The sequence below is a fragment of the Lingula anatina genome, chromosome 1 (assembly GCF_051362555.1).
Source record: "Lingula anatina isolate TDL-2025a chromosome 1, LinAna3.0, whole genome shotgun sequence".
NCBI lineage: Eukaryota > Metazoa > Brachiopoda > Lingulata > Lingulida > Lingulidae > Lingula > Lingula anatina.
Window position 1 is genome coordinate 2207916 of NC_141767.1, and position 10780 is coordinate 2218695.

Below are 10780 nucleotides of genomic sequence, written 5' to 3' on the forward strand. Positions count from 1 at the left end.
GATGTCTACTTTGATTGCACAGTAGACCACAGCATCAACGACCTAGTCTCTACCTCCCTCGACTAATCATGAAGAATCCCTTCAGTGAGAGAAAAAAAATTATATATTTCCCTTCACATGATAATCCATAATGGAATTTTGACTCATTAGGACTCCTTTCAGAAGATTCATATGCTCTCTCTTAAAATGTCTGAAATACATCAGGATTGTCTTCAACCGAAAGCAATTTCTGTCGCTGAAAGCCGAGGGTTATGGGATTAAAATGCCTGACCTACCCTTTTACCAACTAAATACAGTTTACTAATCAAGCAAGGAATGCATCATACCAATTTTTTCAAGCATACTGTTTGCTTTCCGATGTATAACATGGGACTAATGACTGAGATAGGAGGCCGTATGCACTCCAATATTCACTGCCTTCAGAAACAGCAGCTGTATTCCTAAGCTCAACACAGGTCAGTCTCCATGCATGCAGACCATGCCTAGAAACGTGTTCTCTTCAGGGCTGCAACCAATATAACAAACCACTCACACTTCACAGGCTTCTCACAGCAACCTTGTCACATCTATACAAGGAAAGAGACCAGCCATCATCTAGACAGTGCTCTGTCTGGCTGCACTGAGAAAAACTACCCATTCAGATTTCCAATTTGATCCATCAGTCTGGGTCTAAGGCCCCATTCAGAATAGGGGACTAACTAGTCTGAGGGTCCAATATGGCGACCCACTAAAAAGCTTGCCGTCTAATCCACCTATAGACACTGAATAGATATCCCATGGAAGTATTCAAGTGGGTCGGTCATATTTGACCCTTGGACTAATTAGTCCCCTATTCTGAATGGGTCTTAAAATAATCCATTCAGGCTGCTAATTTCTACCACTACAACACTTATGTTGCCGCTAACATGTGTGCCTGGCCATTAATGGGATAATACAGGTTATCAACACTTTTTTCTGACTTACCACCAGTTTGTAAACATATGCAATGCCTGCCATGTTCTGAGTGGTATTTCAAGTCTGAACCAGGCCTAAATGAAACACCATACATTAACTAAGACTAGTAATAACACAGCAAGAATGTAGGAAATAAATTGAGTGGCAATATTTTCCTGGCATTTTCTTTCCCCTTGCAGGCTGGTCAGGTATCTGGTACACATAACTTTTACCTGTTCTGGTTCTTGGCTGTTGTCAGTATATAAATGTACACACAGAGCAATGAAAATAAGACAAATTGGCTTATCTGTAAACAATATCTGTATCAGTATTCACAGTTAACCGTAAACCACTTCATTGATCCTTTTACAAGTCCTATTTAAATTAACAAATGGATGGTAATGGCTGTTCCCAAGGCCCATCTTCTCAATACACAATACTGGTGCTACAAACCATACCTTGTATCAGGTCACATCTTGCTGCTGGCCTAGTAACTGGCAGGCGCTTTGACAGAAAAGATAAAGATCAGAACGCCTTCATACGTAACATTGTCTGACATGACAGCGCTACTTGTTAAGCAGACAAAAACTGAGGAAGAAACTCCTTACACCAATGAATTATACAGAAATTTGAATTCAGTATTTGTTCTAATCTGTTATCCTATTGACAATGCTTAATGTCCTATTGATAATGCCCCACTCGTTGCGACCCATTTAGATTAGGCGGGGCATGCAAATTTAATTATGAAGCTTTCGATTGCTTATTTCTGCTGGAGTTCAGCTCAGGAAATGAGGGACAGAATCAAGCTTTAGCCATAAAAGTAATTTGTAATTCCATATAATAATTATTTATAACATGAAATTAGTACCTGTAATCAGATTACTGCTAAAATGTTGTAGTTCTCATGAGGTTTCCCTACCAGCCATGAATCAATGCTGCATTTTGAATCTTATCATTAAATTGCCAGTCCTATGTTCATTTATGCATTATGACAAGATTTCCATTTCAGTCTTATCAAATAACTTATATTTTTCAAAAGCATTGTTGCTGGTGCCTTCATTTTTTTGTTTAATTTTTGATGATCTGATATATCCACTTCCTCATATCGTGATCATCATATACGCGGTGTCTGGCAACTAGAACGTGAAGTCAACAATTGAGATCAAATTATGAAAGCAGATTGCATTTTTAAACTAAAAGAAAAATCAATTTATCAACCACAAGAAGCCATTAACTCATCCAATAGATTCAATCCATTACAACATACGAACACCTGTATATCAAAGCTGCAAAAGCACAAATCTATAAGTCAATTATTGAAATAACGTAAAAAGTTTGCCACTGCTAGGCCAATGCCTCTCCACCCCATATGAAATATGATGGAATGCAAAAAAACAATTCAATGAACAGGTCAATAAAAGATCTAAGTACATTAGCTTGTTAGAATTATAAATGTGGAGAATATCCCGTTACAATGCCTTTCTACTTTCGTTTGAGTTACAGGAAGTTTTTGTCGATAATGGTTCAAGTGCATACAAACTTTCAAATTGCGGCTTATATTGGAAGCTGACAAACACACATTAACTGTACAATAAAAGATGCAAAAGTCAGCAGAAATAAAATTTCCTTTAGAGTTTTCTTAAGTTAGTATGCCTAAAGCCTGAAAAAATAACAAAGATTACATTAAATCCAAGAAAAATTTTATAATAGTCAGGCTGACTAAAATTCTGCCGTCAATCCATATGCTATGCCGTTGAACAGAGAAAGAGCACTTCTCTTATACCTAGACTGCTCTTCATCAGAACATCATTTGCTTACTTTTCTTTCCAAAGCTGAGAAAAACATGTCTCACCCCCCTTCCGTCACCTGGTCCTCCACGTGTAAGAGCCTATCTACCCACCTGAATCTACAGCCCACTCCTGTCTGTACTCCTGCCTTCTCTGCCGCCGTGCGATGACCCTACAACATACAGCAAAGCTCAAGATAAATGTCATTCTCATTTCATAATATATTATGTCTATGCCTACTGCTTAAGTTTACGAAGTAGTACTTTTTATCAATTATGCTTACTTTTGATTTGTTTCTGCACTCCTCTTCTTTCTCCTTTTTTTATCCAATGACTGAGTTCTCTGAAAATTAATCACAATTATCATAAGCTTTGTGTGAAATGTCTATCACCTCAGAATGCCAGTTGATTAGCTCACTAGGCAGGTATACTTGAACAACAAGACTGGAATATGGCTTCAGTCAATAGTTCACCACCACAGTTCCTGCCTTGTTTTCAAATTCAAATTCCACGTTGGGTGATTCTCCTGGATCGAAATACAAATTCTCCAACTGAGAAGAAGGTATTTTGCATACCAGATCGAGCAACCATGAACACTTCACCTAAACGACGTTCTTTCTGTGAGAGCAGTTCCACAACATGGACTATTTTTTGTATCATCTGTGCTTAGATTACCAGCCAGTGCATTCCTCCCCCAAGTCCAGGTTGGCTGTGTACTAGGTTCTGCATGCTTTTTATTAATACAATACTTCAGGTTCAAGTCCTTCAAGGAAGTTGTACGAGTGCCTCTGTTTTTATCAAATATTTATGTTGAAGATGAAAAACAATATATAATATGCAGTTGGAACTTTTTTTATTTATGGCAATCTTTTAATCTCATCAGTGAGTTCAATTGTATTGTTGTTCCATCCCCCCCCCCCCCAAAAAAAAAATTAATTAATAAATAAAAACTAAATCATTAAACCATTTAAGATAACATACAATTACTGACTTTGGCGGGGGTCAATTATGTTTTGCAGTCCTTAGAAAAGTGATGTTGACTTAGGCACAGCCAAAGTAGACAGCTCTTTGGTAGAGGTCTGCAAATCAACATGACCAAAAGACAATATTTTTTTTCAAATAATCTAAAACCTGTATATCAAAGTTCTCCAAGATAACATCATTGAAAAGTTACAACATCACTTTAAACTGTTACATTGCTTGTCATCTGATTGGTCAGCCCTCTGATTGACTAATATATCACTTTACCAGCTTTGTATTCTCAGATATAAGACTGTATTCTTTGCTTATTGTTTAATAAACAAGTATATATATATATATATATATATATATATATATATATATATATATATATATATATATATATATAAATTTATTCATTTTAATGTTGACTGTCATGCCCAAATTTTATAAATTACTTTCTAATTTCTGCTATATTATTCAACCAGACCTTCATTTTCACAATCTGTTTTAAAGAAGTTCTACCACGTTGAGGTGTTACGACATCTGAAAATTTGATCATGTACATAATTATGTACAAAGAGTGTTTTTACTCAATACTTTTGCTTTCCTGTTTCTATTAAATTCTATTTAACATATACATGGACTACTAAGTTTATTGAATTTAATTGAATTTTATTATTTCTATAATTCAATAAGTGTTATAAAAAGGGGGTCCTTGGGTCAACAGTCACACAATAAAAACAAGTAATATCTTCAAAAATATCCCTCACAAGGTCAAACCAAATCTATCAAGACATCAGTATAATCAGAAGAATTTTCCGCTGCGGCAAGGAGCACCTGTCTGAAAATCTGTTGTAAAAAGAGGTTAACTGCTGTAGAAACATGCAATCCTTCACTTACTGAGTCCCTCACCTGCACAGGGCATACTATACAGCCTGCACGGCGTACTGACACTGAGAAGTGAGTTATGAGGACACGACATGCAAGTGTCCCCTGGATGGGGTGAACAGAAGGACTGTCCCATACATACATGATATATACATGCAGTAATCTTATTCCCAGCCCAATGATAATAACAGATAAACAATTTGATGGTTTGGATTTTACACTTAAAACTTGTCTGAAAATATTCCTTTTTTAAACTGAGTAAAATTGATTAAACTTGTTTACATCAAATGTAAGATACTTTTGCAATATGTATTTTTCCACTTGCTAAAGTTCAAACATTCTACTGGCAGAAGACTTTCAATCAATCGTTTGAAATGAACATTTTCCTACATTCAGTTGCTATGAAATGAACATACTGTTATTTTACTCGAACACCTCCGACTGCTTCATGCGTCAAAGGTATTTGTATGGTATATAGGTACTCAGGCGAAAATAAAATTTGCCAATCAATTACAGAACATGTGCTCCAAATGCTTTGCAAACACGTAGAAAAACATGCAAACATGATAAAAACAATCTCTCAAATATCCCTTTCATTAATATTTTAGTATTTCATGACTTTAGCAAACCACAGAAATGAAAATTCCGGAAAGCTGAAGCACAAAGGAAACAATTATCAGTGTAACAGAGGGATGGTGAGGAAGAACTCTAAATCAATACATATTTAATATACATCTTGGATGAGTTCAGTTAAAGTTAAAAGATTCAATATCGTTGGGCCTGAACCTTTACATAGGAGAACTCAAAGTTGAGACACATGGCAAACAAGAATATCATTACAGCTTATCAGCCATTAACAAACTCTGGCTGTTTACTTTCTGTCTGATAAATTGACCCACTCTATTCAGAGGCAGAAGGAGTTTCAGCTCAGAACCCAGCAAATCTCTGTGCAACCTAGCTCTATGTGTACTTGCACTAAAAATAAGAAGCATAAATATCTTACACATGGCATTCCTTGGAAAATACCTTTTGAAAGGGTTTCATGGGTAAAAAAAAATTCTATAAAAAATTAGTAATTATATTCATGCTACTGGGTTTTTTAATCGCATTGTCTTTTTTATTTCAAATTTTAATGTATTGTTCATGTTGTTCAATGTGTGTGCCCACAATATGGCCAATTTTTCCTGATGGATAATTCTCATGTCCTGTTTCACCTCTTTGTAAACACTTCTATTGTCTATAGTAACCACTGATACACATTGCTTTGTTTGAAAGAATATTTCCTATACTGAGCAGGCCTGTAGCCAGGGGGGGTTCGGGGGGTTCGAAAGAACCTCCCTTTTTGCTGGAAAAAGGTCCACTCTGGGTAAAATTTGACCTAGGTACATGGGGATTATATGGTAAAAGGTCCACTTTTTCAGAAAAAGAACCCCCCCCCCCCCCCCCCCCTTTGAAATTGCTGGCTACGTGCCTGCTGAGATAGGTTAAATTTGAAATTTAAGCCAGGAGCAACTCTTTTCCCTGGGTAACTTTTTCCCCTCTTCATACATGCTTACTGAGTAAAGATCTAATTCAAAAACATTAAACAAAAGACACCTGTCTCTTTTGAGTCTTCAGTGAAGATTGCACTCCACTGCAAAGATCTTGCAGTTACCATATTCTAATATGGCAATGCCAAAAACAAAATATTTTAATGTACTTCACCATAAAAAGAGCTTGAGTTCATCAAGTTCATAAGTCTGCCTGAACTAAAAATTCATCAATCTGAGATATATGACTAAAGTAAACCTTATCCTCAAGTAAGCCTCAAGTGTCACTGCCAGTCCAGTCCATTCCTTACCTGTCTCTGCAGTTTCTCCTCCTCACTCTGCAGTCTTCAGTATCTGGAAGGAAAAGAAGAACACGCCTTCAACAAAAACAAGCACCTGTCACAGTATCTGTGTTACAGTGTACTACAACTGCAATTAACAAGTATAGAGTTATAAAAATGTGTGAAATATCAGAACTAGGAGTACCCCATGTGGAGTAAAAATTGAGGGCTTATTCACCTGTGGCTTGAAGCACAGCGTCAGTCAATATGTAAATGTGAATATGATGCAGAAATAGACCAGTCTGCAGGGTGAGGACTGTTTGTTTTCACATGCTGAACCAGATTGCCACTCTTCAAGAACTAAATGCATAAATCTGCTCCACCTCAAGTTTATAAACCAGGCGCTAAGGCAGGGATTGGATTAAATCCTCAATACAGCAATGTAACTTAGAATCTAAAAGTACCATTTCAGTGATAGTGACTAGCCAGCATTATCTATCCCTAATGATTTCTACCATTTCTAATTAAATAATAATATAGTAATTTAATTCCAATGAGTGGCCAGTCACTAAGATCCTCATGTCATCCTAAAAATTTTCAGATACAAATATTCACACCAAGTTGTTTATGTGCAGGGTTTTATCATTTTTCAGGATTGATTTGGGAAAATAAGTAACTTTGCAAGATATGTAGCCATAACTCTGGGACATTTTCTAATGCCTTCAACGATAGAGCACAAGCATGCTGGGTAGAAATTTACCAATCAATTAAGCGTTCGAGCACAATAAAGGTAAAACAAAATTGGTTTGTTCCAAAGTGGCGCTGTTCTGATAAATGTCAGTAGAATATCTGACATATTTTTATATCTTATCAGCCCATGAATAAAATCCTGATGAGCTGATGACAAACTTATCAGGATCATATAGGAATCAAACCACCTGAATGACATTAGAGAGTTTCAAAGGTTGTGTGATACAGCCACCATATCAGGAAGAACTAGGACAAATCACTATTCATTAAATTCAACCAGTGGCACTAAAAAAAATCCAGAATGCCTAGTACTAGTGTTTTAGTGAGCTGATATCATTAAAACAGAAACTGTAACCAAAATAAAAGCAGTCAAGCTCTTGTGTTATACTTAAACTTGGCTGGCATGTAAAACAACATCTGCAACTAGATGGCTGCAAAACTTCCTGTAATAGTGAAAAGTGCTCTAAAATACGCTTAGGTTATATTATATAAGACATGAAAATATGTTGGAATTCAGGCAGCTTTCAACTATGGGGTTTATTAAAAGTTTCAAAGCACATCTTCAAACTAACCTGACACCACTCCCATGTTTTTTTTTCCAAGAAGCAACAAAAGGAAGACACAGCTTCTTATTGTAAGGAAATAGCATTAAGGTGTTTCCGTAGGTTTATTAAACAGCATAGATTTTCAGGTCAATATGTGAATTTTGGTTTCTGCATTGTCTCAGTCAGACCAGTTATTAACACAATACTCCAGAAATTGTGCTACTCTGCAAAAAAGGGGGTTCTAAGGGGTTGGGGTGGGGGTTTACACAATGGTAGCTTAAATTCTTTAAAAGGCATAATCCAAAAGCATGAAACTTGACGCTTTTATTCTAAATATTTCCCCATCTCCTCTGATCACTTAACTTAGGGGCCAAAGGTCTGTTTGGTTTCTGATACTTTCTTTTCACAAGCTCTGAAATTCATAATTTCATTATGACATCAACATTACGTGAAGAATAATACCTGATGATGATTATTGTTCTTTTAAAGGTGTTTAAAATCACTAATTGGCCCAAACCAGAGGTAAACCTGAATGATGTAGTTAGTAATTACAATAATCTCCAGATAACAGGAGAAAACAACGCTTCCCGTGCGTCACTGATTACATCCTCTTATATGTAAAAATAATAATAGAAAGGATTATGTTTCTAACAAAAAACAGTCACAGCTTTCCTAACCTCTGTGCAGGGAGATCAGACACCCTTGTACTGAGATGTACATAAAAATAAATACTTAGTACTTACCTAAACTCTATCAAGCCTTCACTAGTACAGAATATTTAAAAAGTATTCAATTTGGTTGTAAAAGTTTGTGGGAATTGGATGAAAAATAAAGAAAGATATTTAACTGCAACATTTGCTGTTCCCAACAAAAACTGATGTTATGGAGAAACCTTAAGTTCAAATTGACTTAAATATATTCTACAAAGACAACTTTTACATGGAACTGCTCAGCAATTAAATATCAAACTCTTATAAAGACTTCAATTTGTGTACATTTTAATATGTAGTTGTTTATATAAAGGCATGATAAAATTTCAGGTTCTGTTAGTAGACTGTACACATACTGTAACAGCTGTCCAAAAGTTTACAATTGTCATTTAATGATTGGTAGTAGCAAATCATGCTTAAGAGATTTTCTTTGTCAAAAAAATATGGAGTGGTCGTTTTGCTGGATCATGCTCCTAAAAAATGTTTTATTTTCCACATAAAATAATAAAAACATTTTCTTTTAATTATGTTTCTGTACACAATGTTATGTATCTGACCTGCTGATTGGATGAAAAGTCAGCTATTTGTACATAAAATCTTTAAAAAATCTTTACAGAGAATGTCTGTCATGTTATTCCAAAGAAAAATTATAATTACTTATGAAAAGCATTAGTCCTAAGACTGGTCTGCATGAGTTTCTTTGCATTGTAACTTAAAGGTATTGCATTTCAATTAATCCTTAGACAATCAATATATGTACCACACAATACCCCTCGATCAATACTTACTTTTGTGGTATGTGCCTGGGTCAAAAATCAAGATGTAGATATATCTACAGTAAACAAGTCGAACCAGACAGTTTCGATTTTATAAACTTGTATATACAACAAATGCACGATGAAATATGGATATAAAAAATTTGCTTCCACAGATTTAAATGTGTTTAATTATATAATTCACTTTGCCAGAATAAGTGCAATATATTGGCTGACAAGGCAAAAAATTCTCAGAACTGCATGGCAGGATGTAGAAAAAAAAAATATAGAGGGCAATAGTAGTAGTAGAGCAATCTTCTCTAGATTAACACTTTGTATATATTCTGCTTTTCTAATCTGGCCAGACTCTTTTAGACACCTGACAATGTAGGTTTGTTCACAACTCATTTCCATCATTTTTGGTATATTTGTGAAAATCTCCAATCGAGACAAAGCTGCTATCCATTGACTAGAGGGTGTTGTCAGGTGCAAAATGAAAGAACCTTATGCACTGAGACTACTTCCTTTTCTTTTCAGTCAAAAAAGTGACATCAGTCTTTTGTCTTTAAAAAAGGTCTTTCAATGATATTTCTGATCATAAAACATTTAACTTCTTCATCTCCCAAGCAGAAAAGTTACAGTAAAAGAAATCAAATCTCATCTAAATTATCTTGAACAAAAATAGGAGAAAAAAAGAGGCGGAAAAAAGTTTTATATGGGAGAACACCTGTGGATGTATCAAAGGGGAGAGCATTACTGTAATACTGAATGGCCCTGTATAATAAAAGTTCACAATATGAATGTTGACAAAACAACATTAACAGATCGACTGATAGCAAACTAATGATGTCAACACTGCATCTAAATAAATGAGAAAATACCAACCCACAACTGATAACGTAACAAGTTATTACGGTTAATGTCATTTCCTGGAGATCGAGATCGTTCCATCGCGCCATTTCTCAAATTTCACAAAGTGTCAGAAACCGACATCCGCATCTTTGCAAACAAATAAGTTCCATAACTGTCCCAGACTACACTCTGCAAGTCTTGTTTGCATACCAGTTGTGTACTTACTAACTTGTGTCGTGCCATGTTTGGTGTAAAGATTTGGGGAGTTGGGACCACAGATAAGCGGGAACACACTTTGAAAAAAATACATATTTCCAATAGTATAAGTATTTTACAATATGAATTATAGATGTGATGAACAACATGTACACTCTGATAATCTCACCTGACTGATACTTACATCAAAGAGCAACCAAACAGCGTACAAAGTATGATAACAAACTTTGAACTTCCACCATCATGGCTGCGCGCTCCGTGATACAAATGGAAACACTGGCATCTGTATGACAAGGTCACCATGCAAGAGAATCCTCAATTTTCATTCCCCAGTTTTCAGTCAAATGCAAAAAATAAATGGCAGGTTATTTTAAAAAACAAAACTTCTTCAAATTATCAAATCCCCTTTTCTAACATACTTAAACGTCATTTTCTATTTTTTTTGTTATTTTGTTTAAAAAATATTTGTCACAAGTAATTCTTTGTAATACATTCATTTTGGTACAATATTTGATGATGTGTTGCATATACCTTCTATACATGTAATATGTCAGATTTCCATTTATAAATAA

General features: G+C 35.3%; 1 protein-coding gene across 4 annotated transcripts in view; it reads right to left on the minus strand.

Annotated features, from left to right (window-relative positions):
• The window catches only part of LOC106156763 (phosphatidylinositol 3-kinase regulatory subunit alpha-like), a 57121-nt gene extending 46590 nt beyond the window's left edge, over positions 1-10531 (minus strand). For 2 of the 4 annotated variants that reach the window (XM_087002623.1, XM_087002619.1), the window contains exons 1-4: positions 10393-10531; positions 6411-6453; positions 3004-3062; positions 2834-2892 (exon numbers count right to left, since the gene is read on the minus strand). The gene's annotated coding sequence lies outside the window, so the exon portion shown is untranslated. Of the gene's footprint in view, positions 1-1391; positions 1542-2833; positions 2893-3003; positions 3063-6410; positions 6454-10377 lie in introns of those variants that run through there. The other 2 variants (XM_087002620.1, XM_087002621.1) reach the window with 2 other exon arrangements.
• Positions 10532-10780: the final 249 nt, after the last annotated feature.